The 25,044-nt window shown below is 38.4% G+C and overlaps 1 protein-coding gene across 11 annotated transcripts in view; it reads left to right on the top strand.

The window, feature by feature from the left end:
- LOC132795271 (amyloid-beta-like protein) overlaps positions 1 to 25,044 on the top strand; it is a 67,424-nt gene that overhangs the window by 16,456 nt on the left and 25,924 nt on the right. The window lies entirely within an intron of this gene.

The raw sequence follows: 25,044 nt of genomic DNA on the forward strand, positions 1-25,044 counted from the left end.
TCATAAATTTACTAAAATCGAAAGCCTCTTGGGTCACGGGCAGAACACACTTCAAATGGGGGCGGCGGCGTTTCCATTCAATTTCTTCTTTGTTCGCTGTTTTGCTTCTTTTTTTCTCTCGTTTCGTTTCGTTTCGTTTCGTTTCTTTTTTTTTAGAAACCACTCGAAAACTGTCCAAATCAAAGACAGCCAAGCAGCAGGCCCACACTCTCAGTGTATTCTCTCTGTGTTTTTTTTCTTCTCCCCCGTTCGCTGACGCCTCTGTGTGGCACGCCCCACACTCTCGATGTGTGTGTATGTTTGTGTGTGTGTGTGGCTGACGTATTGGCAAATAAATAAAGCGCCAAAAATAAAATACTTGTGCGAATATAGGCGAAAAAGCAGAGCCAACAACATCAACAACAACAACGATAAATATTCTGATTTTTATTTTAGCCAGCGCTCGAAAGTATGCTACAAAATTGTTTATGCGCCCAGCTTTCTCTCTCTCTCTATTCCACCCTCTTTATATGTATGTGTGTGTGTTAGAGCATGATTTTTAACGTAAATAAAGCGCTATTGATATTGAGTGTTTGCCGCTGCCTGGGCAGAGCCACTGAACACTGAATACTGAACGCGCTGTCATATTATGAGCTCAGGCCAAAGGCATAAAAAGTGTTTTTTATCGGCAGCAATACAACCCTTTGCCCTTCTCCCTTTTCCTCTCCCCTTTTTCACATACATAACATGCTGTTTGGGGTCGGCAGCCGCTTTAGTTTTCCCTACACACACACACATACACACACGTACGGAGGGCACTCGAAGCGGCACAAATACTCGCACAGTGATTGAGTGGCGACTGCATCTGTTGTGATTTTGCGGTTGACAGTTAAGTTAATTTGTTTGCCAAAAGAAATAAACGAGTGTGTGTGTGTGTGTGCGTGAGTGTGTGTGTGTGTGTGGAGTACTTATTGGCAATCCTTTTTAATATGCCATCTCAATGATACGGAAAATTAAGTGGTTAGCACTCATAGATTGGTCCGTTTAACAGACTAACCCTATCTCTTCTTCATCCTAACATTAACCGCAATCAGCCGAGTCCATTTGCCCACAATTCATTTAGTTTGTGTCTTGTGCCAACTGTACCACATCCATTGAGAACAAGGATATTAACAAACTACATGAATTTTACTTTAGCTATCAGTACATTTCTTCATCACAAATTGTTGCCAATTAATTGCACTTCAACTCCCTTTAAACTTATAATGAAAATATAAAGTTCTCTGCCAATTATTCAGCAACTTAATAAATGCATTTTTGCATTCATATTGCCTTCAATAAGAAACCATTTGAATGGAAGCAAAAGCTTTGCCCATATTTCTTGAATTGAGCATTCTTGTGGCTTACTCAATTAAATTGCATAATTCTTGTAATTGAAGCAAGAGCATATTCTTGCGTGCTACTTTGGCGCATTGTATTTAATATTTTCCAAAGTTTTACAAGACAAATTTTTTTTATTAAATATTAGATCAAATAAATGTGAGTTAATTGTGTTTGAGATATGCAATAATGTTTTTTACGGTATTATAAATAGAATGTAAAATGAATATACAGTTTTTGTTATATATTTAAAAACTAATTCCAAATTCTTTTCTATGTCTGCCACCCTTAAAGAAGTTTCGTTATAGCTTAGTATATTTGAGGTATTTTAATTCAGTACACTTTTACCAATTTTTGGTCTAATAATGGAGTATATTTTGGGATATGTATGATATACATATTCGGTATATTTTGCCTATTTGTAGTACAATAATGCAAAAATGGGCTAGTATATTAATGCGGTATACTAATTCAGTATAATTCAGTATATTTTCAGTATATTTTTAGAATTATACCGTATGATTTTGCTGGTATCTCACACTCGACTGTGACTTTCTTACTTGTCTGTTATTTTTTTTAATAAATTGTTACACATTATGACATTAAAAATGTTCTGTATAGCAGTGATTATTTTACTTTAGTAAAATGCATTTTATTATCTTAATTTAATTGCAATTCAAGCTCGTTTTTTATCTGTGCCAAAATGTTGACTAACAATTGCAAAAGTTTAGCTTGAGTAAAGAGAAAAAGAACAGTGTTAATCTCATTCGTTAGCTTCGCTCGCTCACAAACTATAAACTTTGCCCCACTGTGCCCGAGTGACAAGTCGAAATTCCACGTCCTGTTTCTACCTTTAAATACTGCTTGCTGCTGCTTTTGTTATTGTTATTGTTGTTGTTTATTTGTTGTCACTGCTGCTGCTGTTGGTTTGCAGTGACCTAAGCCAAGGAAATGCCAACTCACGACCCAAGTGTGTATGTGTGTGTGTGTGTGTTGGCAAAATGTTTATGTCGACGTCTTTTTAATTTAAATTTTGCCTTTTATTTCGAAACACGATTCGCCATTTTGTTTTGCATTGTTGCTGCTGTTGCTTTCTTTGCCTTCTGTTTAGTTATTTCGCCTATTTGCATTTGACTTGATTTCCCTTTTTTTTTTTGTGCTTTTTTGCTTTTTTGGTGTTTTTTCTCTGACCTTTTTCGTTCGTTTTGCGCCCCTTGTTACCGCGTGACCCGCCGCTTTCCATGCTTTATAGCATAGGAAATTACAAAGCAGAAATAATTTTTGGACAGGAAAATATTTCTCATGTTTATTGTGAATGGTTCAAACGGCAAAGTGAAATGTGAAATGTGGCAATGGCATAGCAAACTACAACAACAACAGCAACAACAATGGGAACAACAAGTGAAGAAAAGACAACAATATGGAGCACAAGAAAAGGCACAAGAAAGGGAAAGAAAGAGAGAGAGAAAGAATGAGAGAGAGAGAGAGATTGTAATGTGCAGACGGAAACGGGATTTCCCGCTTTTAGTTTATGATCTTTTCGGGCTCTTTTTCTATCTCTGTCTCAGTCTCGCTTTGCCATAATTGAAACGAGTTTATTTGTTATACAGGGTTATATGGAATAGAGGCAGAGGAAGGAAGAGGCGGGCTAACCTTTGACTCGTTTGGCCCATAAAATAAAATACCGAAAAAATAAAGAAACTTTTTCGTTTGGCAGTTTTCAGTTTTGTTGCTCAACTTTTATGGCTTAAACGAAATCTTAAATGAAGTCAATGAAATGAAAATTTCAGGGGTCTGCACTTGAACACCCAACAAGAGGGACGAGTGGGAGGGGGAGGGATTAGTTAAGCTGAGGTAGTTTGGGGGTCAAATCAATGTGCAAATGCCAAATGTATGAAATATGAATGCAAATGAATGAATGTCCTTGCGAGTCCAAGTCTGGCATTCAGTCAGTCAGTCAGTCAGTAAGCAAGTGTATCTTTTTCTACACACACACACATACACACACAACTCTACGTATGTGTGTGTGTGTATACTTACCTCAGCGCCTTTGGCGCAGCGCAACTTTCTCAAGAGTTTCTAATGTCAGCGCTTTATCTGCTGCCTGCTTATGAGCCTCCAGGGCTTCAGCACACGCACACTTGTACTCTCCAACACACACACAGACACTCTCTTTTAGCAGCTCTCTTGCTTTCTTTTGTCCTCCCCCCCTCCTCCACCTCTTTGGCCTTGCTATTTGGGCAGCCTTGGCAAAACAAAAAAACAAACAAAAAGAAAAAAGAAGAAGGTAAAGCGGCTTTGGTCGCTCGCTCGCTCGCTCGCTGTGGTGAATTGTTGTTGTCTTGTGGTAGGTTCACATTACCGCCGGCAAATTTCACCACACGCTCGCACACACATACTCTTTTGACCACACAGTCCCGTTGCTGCTCTACTTCTACTACGACTGCGACTACGACTTCCACTTCAATTTTCCATTTCCCATTTTCATTTCCATTTGCAACTTCAGCTCCAAACTTCAGTTTTGGCTTCGTCTATTTTACACAAATTATTTCGAATTTATTTCGGGTTACCTGAGCCCCACAACCACCTTTTTGGCTTACGTATTTGTGTGTGTGTGTGTGTATGTGCTTGCTTGTCTGTGTGTGTGTTTGATATATTTTGTAGTATACTTTTCTGCTGGCAGCAGCAGCGCTTGTAATACAAAAAACCAATTTCAAGCATTCATTCAAGGCGCTACGGGATTTCGTTGCTTTGCTGTTATTTTTGTTGTTGTTCTAGCATTTTACGCTAGCTGAAAATTCTATGGTGTTGCAATGTCCTGCTGCTGTGTGTGTGTGTGTGTGTGTGTGTGTGCCGTTGCTATTGCTTCAGGCATTCAACGCTGACAGTTACGTGGCGCTTTTGCATAGCGACGACAGCGCGCTGCCTTCCTCTCTTTCCCTCTATCTTTCTCTCTCTCTTTCTATGTTGCCGAAAAACCCAAAAGCTCCTTTCCCCTTTCCACACCCCGTCAGCCAGGTTTTCCACACCCTGCTACTGAGTTAACTACCCCAGTTGGGTCATTGTATAACTGCGTTGCGTGGGTTGTTACACTTCTTCTTGTTGTTGTTGTTGCTGCTGCGTGGTTTGCTTTGCTTTGGCTGCGGCTATTGTTGTTGCTGTTGTTGCTGCTGCTGTTGTTTATTTTAAATACGCTTCAAATTTACTTTTATACGCTTTTAATTTGTGCGCATTTTGCAGCTGCTGTTGCTGTTGCTGTTGCTGCTGCTGTGTGGTAAATGGCCCAGTTAAAGGTTCAATGCGATCTTGTTGTTGTCGTTGCTGCTGCTGCGATGTTTTTTAATTAAGAAATTGACACAATTTACGTGTAGCTAGCATTTTCATTTGCTCTGCGAAACATGCTTAAATTGAACCCAAGCCAAATTTCGTCGCATGTCAACATGGCCAACAAATCTGTCTGTGAATTTGTGGCCAAAACTCGATGATTTTTTTACAAAGCTGCAAATTGAAGTCACTTAATATTAACAAAATTAGCAACTGAAGTTAAGATATTAAGTGAAAATATTAAATTTTCCTACTCTTAGCCAAGTAAATAATACACACAGTTTATGTGTAATTTTAAGTAACAAAATACAAATTTAATTAAGCAAATTTGAAGCGCAGTTTCTTGCAAACTTTGACAAAGGAAGTTGCTTTTTTGTTATGGAGTTCAAATCGATCGAGTTCGATCAAATTGTGATCTATGTCTACTTCTGCTTCAAAGCTTAAGTCAGGGAAAGGATCAAGAATGCAAAGTTACAAAGCCTTGACAAAGAAATCATCTGGTAATCGAGATATGCCAAAAAGTCTTTGCCAACATTTTTGGGATATCTTCGTCATATGTTGTTTGTGTGTTTGACTAGGCAGCGGACTAAAATATTCGAGTGGTACTAAGTACTAAATGAGCGTGATCAAGCAGAAGAGCTTCAAAAAGATCTGCAAGCTTGCTTTGGAATCCTTTGATCAATTGTTAATGACTGTCGGTAAACAGTTGTGCTTCTGGCAGTTGATTAAAGTATATGACCGAAAAAGTCAATGCCAAAAATTTTGATCTATATCTTTCATATGTTGTGTGTGTGTTTGACTAGGCGGCGGACCGAGATATTAGTGAAGGCGGACGTACAAAGTAGGCGTGGTCACGCAGTAGAGCTTCACAAAGATTGTGAAGCTTGCTTTTGGGTACTTTTGCCCAACTGTTGCTCAACAGTTGTGCAGAACCTCACCCAATTGCAGGTAATCGGGTTTTAAGCGATCGTGTGTAAAAATCGGTTGCCAAAAGTTTTAGTTTTTGCATGGAAAATGCATGTGTGTGTGTTTGACTAGGCGGCGGACCGAGATATTAGAGTGGGCGGATGAGCTAAGTGGGCGTGGTTAGACAGAATAGTTCAACAAAAGCTTTCCTGTTTGCTTAGGAGCTTATATATATTTATGTATTTAACCAAATGCTGCTGTTTTGCTCAATTATGGCTAAATATATATGTTTTTTTTATTGGTATTTAGTATTTTTTAATCTTTGATAATGTTAATTTTGTTCGTTAAGAATTTAAGACTTCATATAAAAGTCTATACTCACAAGTAAGTCATTTGACTTAAACTGAACAAAATACTTTATTAACGAAAACATTTTATCAATGTTTTAATTCTAAATGATTGTTAACATAATTTTGATTGAGTCTAGCCTTTAAAACTAAACAGTTTAAGAGCTGTTTTAGTTACAACTCTTGTATTTCGCTTCGGTCAACTGTTCGTATGACTGCTGTAACTCCCTCTGAACAGTTTGTTTTATTGAAGCTTCACTGTAACTCCACTCTCATGTATGCAGAGATGTCTTTGTTGTGGTCTATTGAGCTGCGGCTCATCTATTTAAAGGAGATTTGACATACGTAGCCAAAAGGTTCTATGTCATGTCCAAAAAATACACACACACACACATACACACACAGGCACAGGTATGTGTGTGTGTGTGTGTGTGAGTTGATGTAAAGTTTGGTTCAGGTCAAGCGGCTGTCGCTGCCAGACAAAATGCGACTTTATTGCGGGCCAAATTCGTGTATGTGGCACAAAGTTGTTGAACTCTTTGAATTGATAAAACAACAACAACAACAGCAGCAACAACAGCAGCAACAATGACAATAACCACAGCAGCAACGAGTATGGCAAAAAGAAACAACAACAAACGAAACGAAACGAAGCGAAGCGACGCGACATGAAAATATCGATTTTATTTTATTGACACGAAAAATTGCGCCTTGAAATATGCAATGCAAAAGTGGAAAATATCGTACATGAATGCGGTTGGTAACAGGGGGAAGAGAGAGAGAGAGGAGTGAGGGGCAGCCAGTGGAGTGGAGTGGAGTGGAGTGGAGTGTCAGCGTGGTTGCTTCAACAACAAAGCAGATAAGAGTCATAAAAACGCACACAATCACAAGCAACAGCGACAGACAGACGAAGGAGAAGAACAAGTTGGGGGCAATGTTTTTTCGGGGGGTTTTTGCGCTTAACTCGCCAGCGGGAAGGGCGCGTAAGAAATGAGAGAAAGAGAGAGAGAGAGAAAGAGAGAGTCTTGGGAGTGCGACTGAAAGGCGAAACTAACGATTATGATGATGACGACAAAAGCAGCCAACGAAGAAGAAGAAGAAGAAGAAGAAGCACAAGAACAACAAGTACGATTGCGAAGCAGAAGCTGAAACTGAGACTGAAGCTGGAGAGCAGCGACAAACGTCAGTGGCAAAAATGCCAAAATAAATGACACTGCGACAAAGTAAACTTCCTTTCGGCTCTGCCACGCCCACGCGCCCCCCGCACCCCTCTTAACGCCCACAGAGTATTCACGAAATGAGCAGCTAAGAAAAAAAAACACAAGACAACAAAAAAATATAAGACACAGAGGCAAAGCAAAGGAAATTACGCGTTGGTTTGAGGCATTCGTCTCGAGTTTGGGGTTGTTGTCTTCTTGCCTGGATCTCTTGATATATATATATATATATGTATATATATATAGTCATGTGTGTGTGTGAATGTTTCTGCGAGTGTTTGTGTGCGTTGTTTTTCTTATGGATTTTGAAGCAATGCAGACTTTACAGATTACAACGAGAGCAAAAAAAAAGTCAGATGAAGAAGTCACAACAAAGCCAATTTGAGCTGTGTGTAATGAATGAAGCAACAACAAAGCCAAAACAACCAACAACAACAACAACAACAACAACAAGAACAATGACAGACAACAAGAGACAAACACAAAAGACAAAAGCAAAGCAAAGCAAAGCAAAGGCCACACATGCACACACATTCACATTAAGATCCAACCCAAAACGAGAGCGAAAGAGGCTGTCAACCCCAACTTCAGTCATTCACACGCACTCATTCAGTCATTCAATCAGTCATTCAGTCACTCAGTCAGTCAGTAAAGAAGTTATGATGACTCTGCTGCAGCAATTGCTTTAGGCGTATGTCATCGATATGTAATCGATAATTCTCTCAATTTATAAAAACAAAAATTGGCAGAAATTCTCTGACACCTTTGAAAGTGAAACTAAAGCACTTGAAACCCGATTATTAAACTTCAGAGTAATTCAATTAGTCAATTACACAAATAATACTTTAATTTTTATTTGTATTTTTATTTATCGAATCCCATTTACTATACCTGTGTTGTTAAGTTACTTTTATATGCTGTAAAAATAAGAAATTTATTTGATAAAACTTCAAAATTACCATTAACTTCACTTATTTATATAAAAGCAAACTTATATTAAATTTACGCTACAAATGCATAAATAATTATAAAACTTACTGAAAACATAATAAATAAAATAAATAAGTTTTTGAAAATATAAACTAGTGATTTAAAAGCAAATAAATGAAAAATTGTAAATAAAAACTAAAAATTGAATAACAATATAAATAAAGATGTCATCTACATAAATGCATAATCAAAAAATAAAAACCAAATAAATGTGTAAATACTAATTAACTAAAAATATGAAGAAAAGTTTTTCTTTTTAATACATACAATATATGTTTGGATAATAATTAAAATTCTTAAATAAATAAAAATAAAGAAAAAATCAAATACATAAATGGAAAATGGAAATAAACTAGAATTATAAATACAAGTCTTGTTTAACAATTAAATTTGTTGTATAAATAAAAGCGCAAATGCAAATAAAAGTAAAATCGAAAAATAAGAAATAAATTTGAGAAATAAAAACTGAACAAATAACGAATGCAGACAGAGCTCAATCGATATCCAGAGAAAAGCAATCAATGCAAACATAAATTATAGTCAAGGTAGTTTACATAAATTTATAAAAATTCGAAATTATTTTACTTTGCTTGGTATAGAGTATACTGCAGAGCATCACTCTTCTTGTTAATCTATCAGTTTCTAGCTCTCTTTGTTGGACAAACTTTTGGCCATAAAAAGTGATAACAAAGCAAAAATCGCTGCCTTACGTTTTGGCATCCCTCATATCATTTACAGCTCTGACTGTTATTGTTTCCCCTTTTCCCATTTTCCCCAACACCACACACAGTGATAGAGATAGAGAGATGGAGAGAGAGAGAGGGAAAGTTTGTCGTCCCATTGGGTTACTTTGCACACTTTGTAATTGGGTGCCATTCAAGTGTCCAACTGTTGTTAAGGCGCACAGCTCAAATTGCATATTTCACCATTATGAACTTGTTAATGTCTCCCCCCCCCCACCCCCTCCCTTTCCATCCCCCTCTTCGCAGTCGAACTGTTTTAGAGAAGAGTTGGCCAACTGTCCAATCCCCGACACTTCACTCTCTGTTCTGTTGGCGTCACTAAAAATTACGTCAATTAAACTTAATTGTACTAATTTTTAAGTTCTTCTCTCCCCCTGTTTTATTCCCAACTCTAGTTTCTTTTTTTCTGCAACTTTTTTGTGCTAAATATGCACAAATATTTAACTTAGAGAAAGGGACAGAGCAGGAGAAAAGTAACTGAGCTGAGAGCGTTTAAATAAGGAAGCCAAATGGCGTCCAGTTGACAAAACAAAAATTAACAAAGCAAAGCAAAGCAAAATAAATGATATGAGAAGCATGCTCGACACTAAAATACCGCGTAAGCAGAGCAAAATTATGTAAAACTAAAAGCAAGAGCAGCTTCAACACTTTTTTAATGGGTGCCATGGAAAAAAAAACATGAATACAGAAATTAAAAACGAAAAACTTTTCAGCGACCTTTGTGCGAAGGCGCTAGAAAGATGCACGAAAAGTTCGCAGCGAAAAGTTCAGTGAAAAGTTCAAGCAAAAAAAAATGGGAAAAAGGTGCAATTTTAATTTACTTATTTGCCACACCTTGAAACGTGCAACGTGCAACAGCAACAACAACGGGGATTGCTTCAGCGTTGACTTTATATAGAAGCAACAAAATTCTATATCGATTGCAATGGCTTTAAACCAGGACACTTCACTACACACGCTCTCTAACTGTCTCTGTCTGTCGACTCCTTTTGCCTTGCTTAGTTCAGTCGCCCATTTTATAATGTAGAGCAAGACAGAGAGAGAGAGAAAGAGAGAGAGAAGGAAGAAGATGAGGGAGAAGGAGAAAAAATTACGCACAAGTATGCATATAAAGAATTTAATTAAAGTTCATTTGGTTGGCGCACTTTGCCTTCTGCCGCCACCTCGCTTCCATTTCCTTCCCCCCTTCCGTCACCCAGTAAAGACGCAGCAACTTCTGTCACTTCCGCCTCAAGTAATTGCACTCCATCATCATCATTTTGCCTTTATATGTGAGTGTAAGCGAGTGTGTGTGTGTGAGTGTGTGTGTGTGTGTGTGAGTGTGTCTGTTTTGAGACTTAAGTTGGCAGCAGAGCGAGCTCGTATCTGCCACCCGTATCTGCTGCCACTGCTGCTGCTGCCCCCCTTTGCCCCCTTTGCCCCTTTGACGACCCATTAACATACATTGAACCCAACAACCCCAGAATGCAAAATCGCACAACGACAACGACAACGACTTCCTGGCACAATGGGTCGCAATCGTTGAGCGTCGCAGCAATCGATCGATTAACTACATATATAATCGAAGCTAAGATCAGCTTGAATTCAACACTAATTGATTTTATTCTAAGGATTAGAGAGAGTGAGAAAAACATTAAAAAAGGAATTCAAAATAAATTAAAGGAAAGAAATTAAGCTTGAAACTTTTGAAAAAGATAATTAGATTTATTTTTAAGTTTAGAACAGCATGAATTTTGATTTCATTTTGAATGAGATATATTTAATAAGTCATTAAGATTTTAAAGGGAATTAACCCATGAAATTAACTTAAACCTTGGAACCTACGAAAAACGTAGATAATTATATTTATTTTTAAGTTTAGAACAGCATGAATTCAGATTTAATTTTGATTGAAAAATATTTGATGAGTCATTAAGGATTTAAAAGGAATTAACGCATGAAATTAACTTAAACTTGGAACCTATAAAAAATGTAGATAATTACATTTATTTTTAAGTGTTTCAATTCAAATTTCATCTCGAGTGAGCAATATATAATGAGTTATTTGCAAAAACTTATTATTATTTCTAAGTTTAGAACAGCTTGAATAAAGATTTTATTTTCAGTGAGAAATATTTGAAGTGTTTTTAATAAATTAAAAAGAATTAACTTAAGTTTGAAACGTATAGAGATTGAGAAGTAGATGCATTAGTTAGTTATATAAATAAAGTAAACTTTTAGTTAGTTATTTACGAAAAGTTTTACGTATTTAATTTAAAGTTGGGCTCAGTTTGGAATCAACACTAATTTATAATATTTTAAAAGTTTGATTAAAGGTCAAGAAAGTGAGAAGTAGATACATAATTTAAAACAAAATGAAGTGGATTTAACAGTTGCAAATTATAAATAATAAACTTATGACAAATATTTAAATTCAAGCTTATTTCGATTTAAATTTCGATCAGTTTGAAATTAGCATTAATTGCTTTTATATAATTAATTAAAATCTGAATTAATCACCGAGAGAAGATGATGGATTATTAGTGACTGCAACTTTAAATTACTAATTTCTAAATACTAAATCTATGAAAAAATGTTACCATTAAATGTAAATTAAGGTGATGCTAGAAATTAGTTTATAAGAGGATTGATTCGCATCCTCATTGTCAAATGAAAGATTAACGAAAATATATTGAAAATGGAAGGTGAAGGTGCAAGTGAAATGCTTTGAATTGTGTCCCATTGTCCGTTGGGTTGTGCTAGTTGCCTCGTGTGCACTTTTCACACTTAATTAAGAAGCCTGGGAGAGAAACTATGTGTGCCCTCTATGTGCATCCCCTTGACGCACTGCTTGATGTTGATGTTGATGTTGATGAGCTGTTGGCAAAGCTAATTCGATACGCAACTCAACGGCAGAAGAAGTTTTGTGGCCTTTTGCAACGCGCGTATTTCGTATTTTGTATTTTGTATTCTCACGTGCAACAAAGTTGCATGTCTTCTGTCTCCCTTACTCTCTCTCTCTCTCTGCCTGTGCTCCGCTTTGTCTTTCTTATGTGCCACCAAACACCTTGTTGGCGTCGACATTTTTGGCCAAATTGCGCATACGCCCCATGTGCCCGCCTCTGAGGTTTTGTGCATTCGTTTTGCCACTCTCTGTTTGTAATTTATGCACGTAAGCAGCATTTATCCTCCCCCCTCCTCCTTCTCTCAAGCACACACACACACATACTCGTCGAGTGTAATTCATTGACTTCACTTTACAGAGAGAGATAATGAGAAAAACGCAGAGCAGAGGAGCAGAGAAAAATCGAAATAGCAAACAAAGTGTGAAAGGAAACAGCAGATAAACAGATAAACTGCAAACGGATACAGTGTAAATACGAGAATTGAGAAACAGATTTACTCTGCTCTACATACATACATATATGTATATATATATAGTATATATACTTTGCTTGCATTGAAGTAACACTTTTTTGGTCAGTTCTCTAAGTGAGAGCTGATTTAATGAACTAACTCGACCCACTGTCAGGCAATTCAATCATGGCTTTCAACAAGCTTTTATCTGCACTCACCTTATATTTCGAAAGCGTGTGTGTGTGTGTGTGTGTGTGTGTTTCGAGTGGCTGTCTGTGTCGCTGTATATAATGAGCGTGAAATGCTTTAAGCTTAAATCACCGTTTATCAAAGCCACTGCAATGACTTCTGTCTACCTCTTTTTCTTATCCTTTCGCACTCTCTCTCTCTCTTCGTTCCTCTCTTGCTCTTTCTCACCGTGTAGCCTGCGGCAACATCAGCTTTGGCAGCCCAAGTTAAGCTGCAGTTCAGCATCATCATCAGCTTCAGCTTCAGCTTCAGCATCAGCTTTAGCATCAGCTTCTCTGAAAAGCGAGTGCAATGCAATTAGTAGCTGCAATTCAGCGTTGCCTCAACGACTTTGACTTTGAGTGTGGATGACGGCGATGGCGGTGGCGGTGGCGATGGCGGTGAAACCGGGAATGCTCTACGGCTTATCGATAGTTCGTTTTAAGCTCAGGCAAAGTTGCTGGCTTATGTATATTTACCATTATGCTTTTAGTGCCACGTTTTCTTCCTCCTCCTCTCTCTCTCTCTCTTATTCGCTCTTTCGCTACTTTTCAATAGCAATCTGACAATCTGGCAATCCAGCAATCCAGCAATCCGGCAATCCGCTTTAATATTGTAAAGAGCATAAATTATGCCAAACGTGCGCATACAAAATTGTTGCACAGTTTCATCTTGTTTACCCCATTGTTCAACTGTTGTTGTTGCTGTGCTATACAGGATATTAAGTGTAGCGGCAGCCTGAAGCGAAAGTCGAGCTCGAAACATCCTCCAGCCATGCCAAATGATTAAGCATCAAAGGTTTACACTGCCTTAGTTCGAGACTCCGCAAACTCAAACTCAAACTCAAACCGAACTCTCAACTCTCAGCTAGGTAAGGCAAGATGTGAGAAAATAAATTGAAAAAGCTTTTCATTTGGCTTACGCTTGCGATTAAAATGAAAATGAGTATAGCGAGCAGGAGGTGAGGAGGCGGGTGAAAGAGAGCTCTGTATGGAAATGGATTTGGATTTGTATGCCTGCATGTGTGTACGAGTGTGTGTGTTGGTGTGTTGGTGTGTGCATCAAGTGAATGAGAATTAGTCGCTGTCAGGGCAAAGTTTTTGTTGGGCTGCCTGACGGCCTGACTGCCACACTGTCAGACTGCCATTAGGCCCAAGTGTTGTCAAAGTCGCCATCTTGAAACACGCACGAGTTTCCACACGTCTCCCTCTCTCTCTCTCTCTCTCGCACTCTAAGTGTGGTTCACTTTCAACGCTCTCTCTCTCTCTCCTTCCTTCTCTTCTGATTTTTGTATACTATGTGCTGCTGCTTCCGGTTTCAATTTATTTTTGACGCACGCCAAAAATTTACCAAAAAGTATGCAACATATACAAACACTCATACACACACACTCGCACACACACACAGCTGTCTTGTGGAGCAGCCTTAAAAGCATCGTTTTGCCAGGCCTTGATCCAACGCAGAGTCACTTAATTAGTTTTTACACTTAATTGAATTGCAATGCCTCGTCATGGACGCAACGCCCAAAAGCATGCAGCACTTTTTTTGCCTCCTCATTTATTGCTCTTTCATTCGGTTTTGCTTCTCTGTTTTTTAATTTTATTATTGTTTAATGGCTTCGACCGAAGCGCATCCATTTGCTGCCTGCCAACGTACGCCACTTAGTTTGCCACACACACATGCACACAAATTTCTCTTGATTTGAAATTTTCATTTTCATTTTATGAGGCCTGCATTTCACACACGCACACACTCACACACGCACACACATAGAACGCACTGTTGAGCCTGTAAAATTAATCATATTTATTATGAAACGTTTTTCCTTTTTTTGTTGTTGTTGTGCTCTGTTTTGTTTTGGGAGCTTAAGCCCCAACAATTTGTGGCCAGCTTAAAAAATGTTGTTAGCCCCAATTTTCAATGCAATGCATTGAAATGTACACAACGTTTTAGGGCCATTAATGCGCCATGTACATAAATATATATACATATATATTTTATATATATGCGGACTCAACCCACGCTGCTCCGGAACCGGATCTATAACCAACTCCGAACCGAACCAAACCGAACTGAACCGCACCCGGAGTATTTTCGCTGCGTAATTTTGCTGATTGGTTTGCTGATTCAGCATTTAATTTCCAGCAGACTTAATTTACAGTTTGTTTTTTTTTCGCTTTTATATGGTTTTGCTATATATTTTTGCAAGTTTTAAAACAAGGCTTCTTGGCAGCGTTTATAAGGTCAGTAAATCATTGTTCTGTCAAGCGACAGGTTATGATGACTAAGAGTGAAAAAAAACCAAACACAAAATGACTTTTAATTTAATGCGTCTTAATACTCCATTTGCTGATGTAGTTTAAATACACTTTGTGAGCCTATTCAAAGCGAGATGTACACAAGAAAGAAAGAAGAAGAATAAGAGACTTCTCTAAAAGCATTCTCTTAATTAAAAAGTCTCTGCTGATAATTGAATCAATGAAGGTGCAAAACTTTAGCCAGAACTGAATTGCTGAGATGAGAGTGAGAGTGAGAGTGAGAGTAAAGTGAACTTTTATCTTTGCGCTATTATAAGTGAATAATCTGATTGTGAATTGAATCGATAGATAGCTCATCATTAGCATCATTAGCACGTCCCTTTCATCATCATCATCATCGTTATAATCAGAGGTCTTTAAGGGACCGTAAACGCACATGAAAATTTCCATCCTTGGCCATTCGAATCACACTCAATTAGCTCAAAATTGTGCTCTAAAAAAAATAGAAAATGGAAGAGGATACAGCATAGAGCATAGAGTGAGAGAGATGGCATCGTAAGGCAATTTGGCATGCTGGTGACCTGCAGCAAATCGACAAATAACGAAGTGAAGCATCAGCAAAAGGAACTGAAGGAGAAGAAGGAAGAGAAGCATATAACCCATATAATCTAAAGAGTCGCACTGGGCAAATAGAAGCCGAAAAAATCAAATAGGAATTGCAAGTGCTGCCAAAAAAAAAACAAGAAGAAAAAAAAAATGGGGCCAGGAATTGGGTAATTTCGTTTGGACAACGTTGGATAATTGAAGAGATAGCTTCAGCTGCTGCGGATGTTGCTGCTGCGGATGTTGCTGTCTGGAAGGGAGGCTATGCAAAATCAATTAGATGCGCGCTGTGATAGCTGCAAGTGTGCAGCTGAATGCAGTTGACTGATAAAAATTGTAATTGAAATGCCAACGCAGTGCCAAGCTGCTCAAACTCAGATGATGTAACTGTGTGACAAACTCTCTCTCGCTCTCTCTCTGTCGTCTAAGTTTATGGCAAGCATACAACATATATATGTGCAGAGATAGTATGCCCTGCTCCACCTCAAGCAATGTCAGCAAATGTAATTAAAACTGCTTTTTGCAACGTCAATTAGAAGGCAAGGCAACAAAGTTGCCGAATAAAAAATGTTGTTGCATACTTGCAGGCGCTCGCCTCAAAATTAATTTAAATTTGCATGCGAGTGTGTGAGTGTGTGTGTGTGAGTGTGTGTGTGTACTCTGTCAAAGCAATCACTTGTCTGACTTACCTGCATGCCACACACACACACACACACACACACACACACACACAAAGTTTAGAGGGAGACTGCAAATGAAGAAGAAGCTGAAGCTGAGCAGAGCAGAGACAGCATTGAAGCATTTTTCGGGATTTCACTTGGCACACAAAAGTTGTTTTCGGCAAAGTTTTCGCTTCTTTGGAGTTTTTTGAAGTTTCTCTCTGCTCTCTGTGCACTTTTCAAACAACATTTTCAAGCCCATGTTTTCGGGGGCCCAAAGTGAATCGCCCCCAGGCAGATCTCTCTCTCTTTCCCTCTCAACTCTTGGCACGCACAAGTAGCTACAAGAGTGTGCGTATGTGTGTGTGTGTGTGCCACAACAGAGGAGAATCGGATTCGAGTACAAACGGGACAGAGACAAAGCGCTGAAATTTAATGGCAAATGCCAGAGGCAAGCCATAAACCCCAAACACACAACCAGACGAGCAACAAAACATACGCAATTGCAGGCGTGTGTGTCAGCGTGTGTGTGTGTGTGTGTGTGTGTGTGTGCTTGACATGCTGAGTCATCAACACAACTACTAGAGAATGCTTTGACACTTGAAATTGAGCCGCAACACACAAAAAAATTAAATGCCAAAAAGCGAAAATGCACAGAAAGGCAAAAACGTAGCAAAGTCATAAATAATAGTCACACAGTGTTGTTTGTATGTATATGTGTGTGTATGGGTGTATGTGGGTGGCAGCTTTAGTGTGATTAGGTATTTGTGTTAGTGTGTGCGTGTGTGTGTGTGTGTGTGTTTGCTTGTGCAGTGGCCGAAACTTTCAACTTTGACTTACTTTAATCCCAGCCAACGAGACACGCTATTTCGTCCACACTGACTCCCAAAAAAACATTGCCCACCCACACACACACACATACACGCACATCTCCCCTCCCCTGTTTTGCCTGCCCATTTTGTTGGCTATTTTTCACTATTTGTCTTGCATTTGCTACGTGTTGTTTTCATGCCTGTCCGCATTTAACATGCACAACATAATTTCCATTCTTTCTCCCACTTTTTTTTTTTTTTTAGCTTTTTCCGCCTTTTTCGCATACATTTGCCTCTTCGTTTTTTCTTTCGTTTTGTTATTTTTTTTTTTTTTTGGGGACTGCTGTTGTTGTTGCTGTGGCGCAGCACTTTGCGTCGCCTCCTCAGCGACTTTGGCAAACAATAAATTTTACGTTTTTCACACAGTATTTTCCATACTTTCCATGCTCGCTACACACTCTGCAGCAAGCACTTCCGACCCCAATAAAGCATTATATATACTTGCGATTATATTTAAGGCGAAATAAAACGAATTCATAATCAATCGCGATTTATTTCGTAGATCGTATACTTCATCTTCTTTCATATTAAGTATACTAAATAAACTAGTATACATCTTATACTGAAATTTAAAATTGAAGTGCAGAATTGTGAAAAACATTGCTATACATATGCATAAAATGTTCGCATTGCAATTTATTTGAAATTTTACCGAAAAAATGTTTAATTAACAGCCAAAGATTTATGTTATAATAACTTCGACCTCATTTAATTGGCATGCATTTAGTAGTATAACGTATACTTGATCTTATTTTATATTAAGTATACGATCTTATATTAAAATGTCGCTAAAGCAGCCGCGCTAGTAAATCTATGCTAGGTTAAAAGTTAATTTATAATGTAAACTTTATAATAAATAATAAATAAATAATGTAAAATTCATTACTAGAAATTATATCAAAACAGTAATTTCTTTACAATTTGCAATTTCGGTTTATTTTTATGATTAAAAAAAGCCATTTAACTTTGCTAGTTATCAAAGTGTTTAATGGACAGCCAAAGATTTATATTACGTTAGCTTTGACCTCTGTTAATTGGGGTTTAAAACTGAATTTAATGTTTCCCCAGAGTTGCTTCTGTTTTGTTTTTTTTTTTCTTAACGAAATCTTAAGCATACACTTATTATAAGCTTGCAATTATGAGCGAAGTACGCGCAGCTTTTAACTTAAGTCATAATTAATCTATTTTGGTATTTTCTAGTCATTTGCTTGATGGCCTTTCTAAAGGGTATTCAATCTTTGATAAAGCCAAGCAAGATTGTTTTCTTGTTGTGTCTTCTTTGCTTAACGCGCGCTCGCATTAAAATTGTATTTGTCCCTGGCTCTTGTTCCGGCTGCTGAGCGACGATGTGAAATGTGAAATGGTGAAATGGGGAAATGGGAAGATGCCCCAGCAGACAGCAGAGAACGAGAGGCAAAGAGAGAGAGAGAGAGAGAGAGAGAGAGAGAGAGAGAGAGAGTGAGGAGAGATAGAGAATGGAAAAACTTATTACGTGTGTTATTATAACGCAATTTCTTTTGTGCTTCTTTTGGTTTTGCGCTTTGCTTTGAACGTTTTCAACTTTTGCGCTCTCAAGTGTCGCCTGTCGTCGGTCGACGCTCGTTGCAGAAAACAACACAAAAAAACACACACAACAAAAAAAGAAAACACAAGCGAAAAAGAAAAACGCCTTCAATGCCAACGCCGTTGCTGTCGCTGTGGCGAAATTAAAATATCATAAATTTGAGTTAATTACGGTCGAGTAAACATTAACATAATTGTGTTTCTGCCCGCGTTGCCACTGCCGCATTATAAGTAGCATGTACTTATTGCCCAGTTTGCTTTTCTTCTATTCTCTTTGGCGTGCTTTTCCACGAATTTCCTCGACTTGAGACTGCGTCGCCGAGGAGTGAGGGGGACGGGGCGGGAAATGGAATTGTCTGCGACTTTTTAAAGTCTATAAATAAATTCGAAATTGGGCGTCAGGTTTAAGTTAACTCCAGTTGGACGCATTGTGATTGTGGCTTTGCCAATCGATTCCACGAATCTCGTATCGCAAAATGCTTAAGTAACATTTTCCCACACACACACACCCACAACAAGTTTGTCATAAATAAACAACTTGTTATACTTCCGCCTCTTGTTTTGTGTGTTATTTGTACTACAACAATTCCAAGTAACTTTTTTTAATAACTTTCTGCATATTTTAATGGAAATGTCCAGGCCCCGAAAACATCCGTAAATCATTCTTCGTTCGTTTATCGCTCAAACTTTTGTGCGTGTTAAAAATACTGTGCAAAACTGTGCAACAAGTAGACATCTTTCTCTTAAATACTTTGCATAACAGCTGCCACAGATTATACAAATATTTTTGTTGTATTTTTAATTAAGCAATTTATTTTAAAAAATAGCAACATTAAACATTTTGTACACTAAACAAATTATACAAAATAAACAAATTAATACATCATTCCAATACAAACATTTATTAGATTAAGCAATAAATAAATTATATATAAAAAAATACTGTTTTAATTGTAATTTTTGATGAAATGTTAAGTTTAAAATGTAGAGCAAAACATAGCTTAATATAACATAAAAATCAGAATAATACATATTCAATTCTAATTAGCAACATTTTCGAGCGAAATCAAATATTTACAGCACACTTTTACCTCGATATCTCAATTTCCAAAGCATACTTTTAGGATGCAAATTATTTGCGATAATGCAGCACATGAAATTTGAAATTGTCGAAAATTTATTGTTGCACACTTTTAGGATGCGCAATTATTAGAATTCTGCAACCAATATTTAAAAGCATACATTTACTGAAACTTCTCAATTTTTGGAAATCTTCTGGCTGCTGATTTATGTTCGCCTGGTATTTCATTTGGACCAACTAACATTTTACAAGGGATCTTCGATGGTGTCGTTAATTCACGGCTGTCCAATTATTGTGCGCAAAAACTATTTAAAAGCATACTTTTAGGATGTGAATTAATTCTTGTAATATAGCATATAAAAGTTAAAAATGTGTATAGCACAGCCATATACTGTCGCATTTTCAAAGGAATTGCATTGCTAGGACCGCAAGGACCAACTCTATCGATGGGCACTCAACAATTGTAATTTTTCAGTTGCGTTGGCAAAATGAAAAATATGAAATTCACAAATTCCAGGATAACTTGAGAACCACAAGGATAATCGGGATCATATTTTGCAAGATAAGATACGTTACGAATACGCTTCGATTGACATGTGTGACGAAAGGATCAAACAGGATATGGCCGAGATATTAGCTACTTTTTTTTTCGTCCTTTTGACCATGTCAATCAATTTGATCAAATAAGGGTTATACTTGTATTAGGGGACATCACGATTGTTCTTCAAATGACCGATATACAGGACATTTTCTCCAAGTTAATTAACATTTTAAAAGTATGTTTTAAATTATTTTGCGGGCCCAAAAATTGGGCGGTCGCGAATCCAAGCTCAGATCGAACATGCCTTGTCAAATGCCGGTTGGACAAACTCAGATACCAGGCGAACATAAATCAGCAGCAAGCAGATTTTCAGAAATTGACGAGTTTCAGTAAAAGTATGCTGCGGAGTCCAAATAAATGTTCATCCTAAAAGTATGCCACGTTTAAATTATTGGCAATTTCAGATTTCACATGCAGTGCGCCTCAAAACTTCACATCCTAAAACTATGCTTTCAAATTCAAATGCGGAGGTAAAAGTATGCCGCTAATTATTGAATTCGCCCTTTAATATGCATCCTAAAAGTATGCTAAGCTAAAATTTTGATTTTTGATAATTTATTAATCTGATTCAAATTTTTGCTGTTTTTCTTACAGTAGCGTTGCCTTTTTTTAAATTTTCAGCTATACATATCAGACATCACATATTATTAAAAATTGAAAGATATAAGAAAAAAAAATAAGGATTTAAGTTATTTTTAATTTTGCAACTGTATTTGAAAACGTATTGAGTTCAACTCATTGAAAACGTGGCACAATAAAAAATGCCGTCAGCTATTTGTTGAGCAATTCCGGTTAAGTAAATGTTTAGTCGAATGCCAACTGCTCGTGTCTGCAGTCACTTGAAGAGTTTGCTTTGAGAGAGTGTGCTGTAAAATACAAGTAGATGCAAATTGTGTGTGTGTGAGCGATGAGCACAAAATTTGAGTGTTATTTATGGCGTTTGTCTAACGAACTAACTAAATACGAGTATTTTGTGCCGCACACAAAACTGCTGCTGCACATGACATGATGGTCTGAATCAATATGTCAGTTGAGTATTTGGTTTGCATGGCATGTGCTAGTATTTATAGAGTAGACTCTAACCAAAGGGCGATGCTATATAATTGATAAATTGATATATTGAGTGGAAATACTTGTTAGCTTGAATGAGTTGTTGTTGTTGTTGTTGTCGATGTCGATGTTGTCATGGGAGCCACTGTTGTAGGCTTGCCAAACTCGCCACTTCTCAACTGGCTGGTCAGGAGTACTCGGATTGCAGTTGGTGTGCGCGATCAAAGTGACCGCAACATTTTTGCATGCACTGTGTCGCCGATTTGGCAGCTGGTTGACAAGCACTCGACGCCCTGTCGCCTTGTCACTGTCACCTGAAACGAACTGAACTCAACTGAACTGAACTCAACTCTGTTAGCCCAGCCCTAGTTGGCCACGCCTACGCCCCCTACGCCCCCTACGTGTCCTGTGTCCTCTGCTGCCTGTGCTACCTGCAAAAGGTTTTGCAGGCGTGCGTTTGATTACATTTTTGCCTTTTTGCCTCGCGCAAAAACACACGACACAAGCTTTGATTGCCAGCAACAGTGGCAAGCAGCAGAAGCGATGGGAAGAGAGGGGCGTGGCTGACTGGCTGTGCAACATTGTTGGCCTGCAGACTTTGGCAATTGCAATTGCCGTTGCTGTTGCCGTCGTTGCCTTTGGCTTGGCGCCCGTTGCAACATCCGTTTCCGTTTCCGCTGCGTTGCATGCAGCCCCGCTGTAACTGCATGTCTCTCTCTCTCTCTCTCTCTCTCTCTCTCTCTCTATGTGTGTGTGTGTGCGTTTGTTTAATTTCGATTTGGATTGTCGCCTGCCAATGACTCGCTCTATGTTTCGTCTGTTTGCCACTCGCAAAATGCGCCACCAGCAAATTGTTGCCAACTCATTTCCGATGATTGGCAACCCTGCAACTCACTGGCAAACACACACACACTAGCGCACACACACACATGCACACAGAGAACTTTATCATCTGGTCTGGGTCAGGCTAATACTGAATGCTTGATTACACTGCTTGCTGCTTGCCACTTTGCCACAGATCCGTTTGTTTCAACAGTTGAATGAGATTTTGTTGCACACTTGTTAAACCCAAAAATGTGTGTATTGAATGTGAATGTGAATGTGAGAGGCGAGTGGCGAGTGGCGATTCAATTATTTATTATGATGCATTACTGCATCAGTAATTTAATTGCAGTCATAACCATTTGATAACCGCAACAGAAGCGTTCGAAATGAGCCCAGAGAAATATGACTTCCACCTGCACTTTCCATGTTGATATTTTCAATGTGTGTGTGAGTGTTGGATGTGTGTATGTGTGTGTGTGTGTGTGTGCTATGTGCCTGATTTGCTGTGTGAGTTTGGGCCTGATTGCGTTGCCCCGGCAGCGACAATATTAAATATGCCGCCTTCTATAACGATTGCAACATTGTACGGCTTGTTGTTGTTGTTGCACGTTGTACGTTGCACGTTGCACGTTGGCATATGCTTTGGTGTCACCATAAACAACAGCAACACCAGTAGCAGCAACAAATATGGCCAGAACGATTTCAATAATGGCGTCGAAAAGGCAAAAGCTCAACCAAGCAAAAACTTCAGCCAAAGAATTTTTCACATGCAAACTGTATATGTATGTGTGTGTATATGAGTGTTGTGTGTGTGTGTGTGTATATGTTTTGTTTTGTGAATTATTAGATTGCCTGGAAAAATGCTGTGCAACGTCACAAACAACAAGAAGAAGAAGGCAAACGAACGAAACGTTGCAGAGCAACAATGTCGAGACGTCGTCGTTGCCGCCTTTTTTGCCAACTTAATTACTTTTGAAATAGTTGAGCGCACACACACACAAACACATTCACACACACACACACAGCCAGGCACATGAATAATGGCAATTGGTGTGTGGATAGATGGATGAATGGCTGACTGACAAGGCAGCAACAACAACAACAACAACCGGAGTGAAGTTGGGGCTGCAACAGGAACTCAAGCTCCATTTCTCGGCATGCAACACACACACACACACACACACATACCAGTCCAGGGTAACTCACGCTATTATTATATTTATTAGCAAGGCAAAAGGCAGAGCTACAGTAAGGATTCTTTAATGCAGTTTATGTGCAGCTACGTTACGTTCTTCGTCAAATGCATTTTGATAATGGAGTTTACATGCCACTCGCCCCCTTTCCCCGCCCCCGCCCCGCCCCTTCGACACCACAGGCTGTTTTGAGGGCAGCTCAGATTTTGTGTGTTGTCATGACAGCAACAAAAACAACAACAACAAATTGCATGCAAGAAAACAAATGTGCTTGAAGCAACATTGCGATGACGATGAAATCACAAGTATCAATGAGCACAGATCAAGGATAAACGATGAATAAAATGTATGCAGGATGCTGTCACTTGTCACTAGAAGTTACATTTAATTTATGGCAGTAAATTAAAGTTGAGTTTTCAATTCGGTAATTTGAATATTTTTGCGAAAAATTGTTGTTTTTGCTTTGATGATCCACAAAAATCCACACACACACAAAAAGCTCTTAGATTGAAAGCGAACTGAATGCAAAATGTTTGAATGCGCATGTGAATGCGAATACGTAAACGAATACGAATGGGAATGCAGCGTAGAATGCGAATGCGAATGCGAATGCGAAAACACAAAAAACACGAGCTGCAGCTTATCAACGAACTGATGTCAAACAATGGAAGCAACTAATGGAAATTGCAGGCAGCAGAAACAATGGCGAATGCAAGAAACAAGCGGCAACAACTGAAGGATAGAAAGAAGGAAGCATAGGCTATTAATCTACGCGAAATGGGAACAGCACGAAAAAGTGGCACATCAAAAGCAAGCAAACAAATAAAATAGCAAACGAGTTGCTACTTTACGAAGTAAAGTAATCATGAATTGAAATTGATCGTGGATTAAAAATACAGAATAAAGTAAAGTATGAAATAAGGCACACATTAAAATTGATCGAGGAAAACTTATAACTAAAGAGTGAGAGCTGCAAAAGGATGGCAGAGTTAATCACAGCGATATGTTATGCATGGGAGTAGCTCAGTAGCTCAAATCAAAGCGAAATCATTGAATCAATCCATCAATTGATGTCGTCGTCGTTTTGCTGCTTGTCTATTCTAAACACACACACACTTGGATTTGAAATGGTCATTCATCAAAGTGCCAAATCGTAACGGGGCAAAACTGGCAATGGCAGCTGTAATGAAGCATTTAAGACATCGTTGAGGTTTCACTTCTCGTTGTGCCTAATGAGTTCAGTTGTCTCACTTGATTGCCACATGTGTGGCGTGTCTGCTGCCACGTTTGCAAACGTCTGGCAAACGCCCATTTCACCCAGCTTCTTAGCCTCAAATGTGATATCTCACACTCTCTCTCCGTCTCTCTCTATCTTTGGTTGTCTCTAGCTGTCGTCTCGTCATCATTTTTTATCGCTCAGACACGCCCACAATAAATGGCAGCAAGTCTCACTTGCACAATGTGGCGTATGATTAATGTGTTGTGTGCGCATTACGCATACGCACAGTGTGCAGCTGCAGCTGCACATTCAAAATGCATCGATAGCGATTACATTTCTGGATTTGCCTCACGGATTTGCAATTTTTTACCTTCCCCTCTCTCTCTCTCTCTATCTCTCTCACTCCTTATGTCGTTGGTCAACTGTTTGCTTAGCAATTAAAGCAAACGAGACATATATATTCATATATATATTGTGGACGACAGCTGGTCGACAGCTTGGTTGATGCAACAAACGTGACATGAATCAATTTGTTTGTGCCATCGATGAGCATGTGCCTCACTCACTTCAATACACACAGAGAGCATTCAATCAACAATTCACACACACAAACACAAACACATACACAAATCTATGCTATATTTTCCTTCTTTTGCAATACTTCGTATAT

Source organism: Drosophila nasuta, chromosome X, assembly GCF_023558535.2.
Source record: "Drosophila nasuta strain 15112-1781.00 chromosome X, ASM2355853v1, whole genome shotgun sequence".
In the NCBI taxonomy this organism is placed as follows: domain Eukaryota; kingdom Metazoa; phylum Arthropoda; class Insecta; order Diptera; family Drosophilidae; genus Drosophila; species Drosophila nasuta.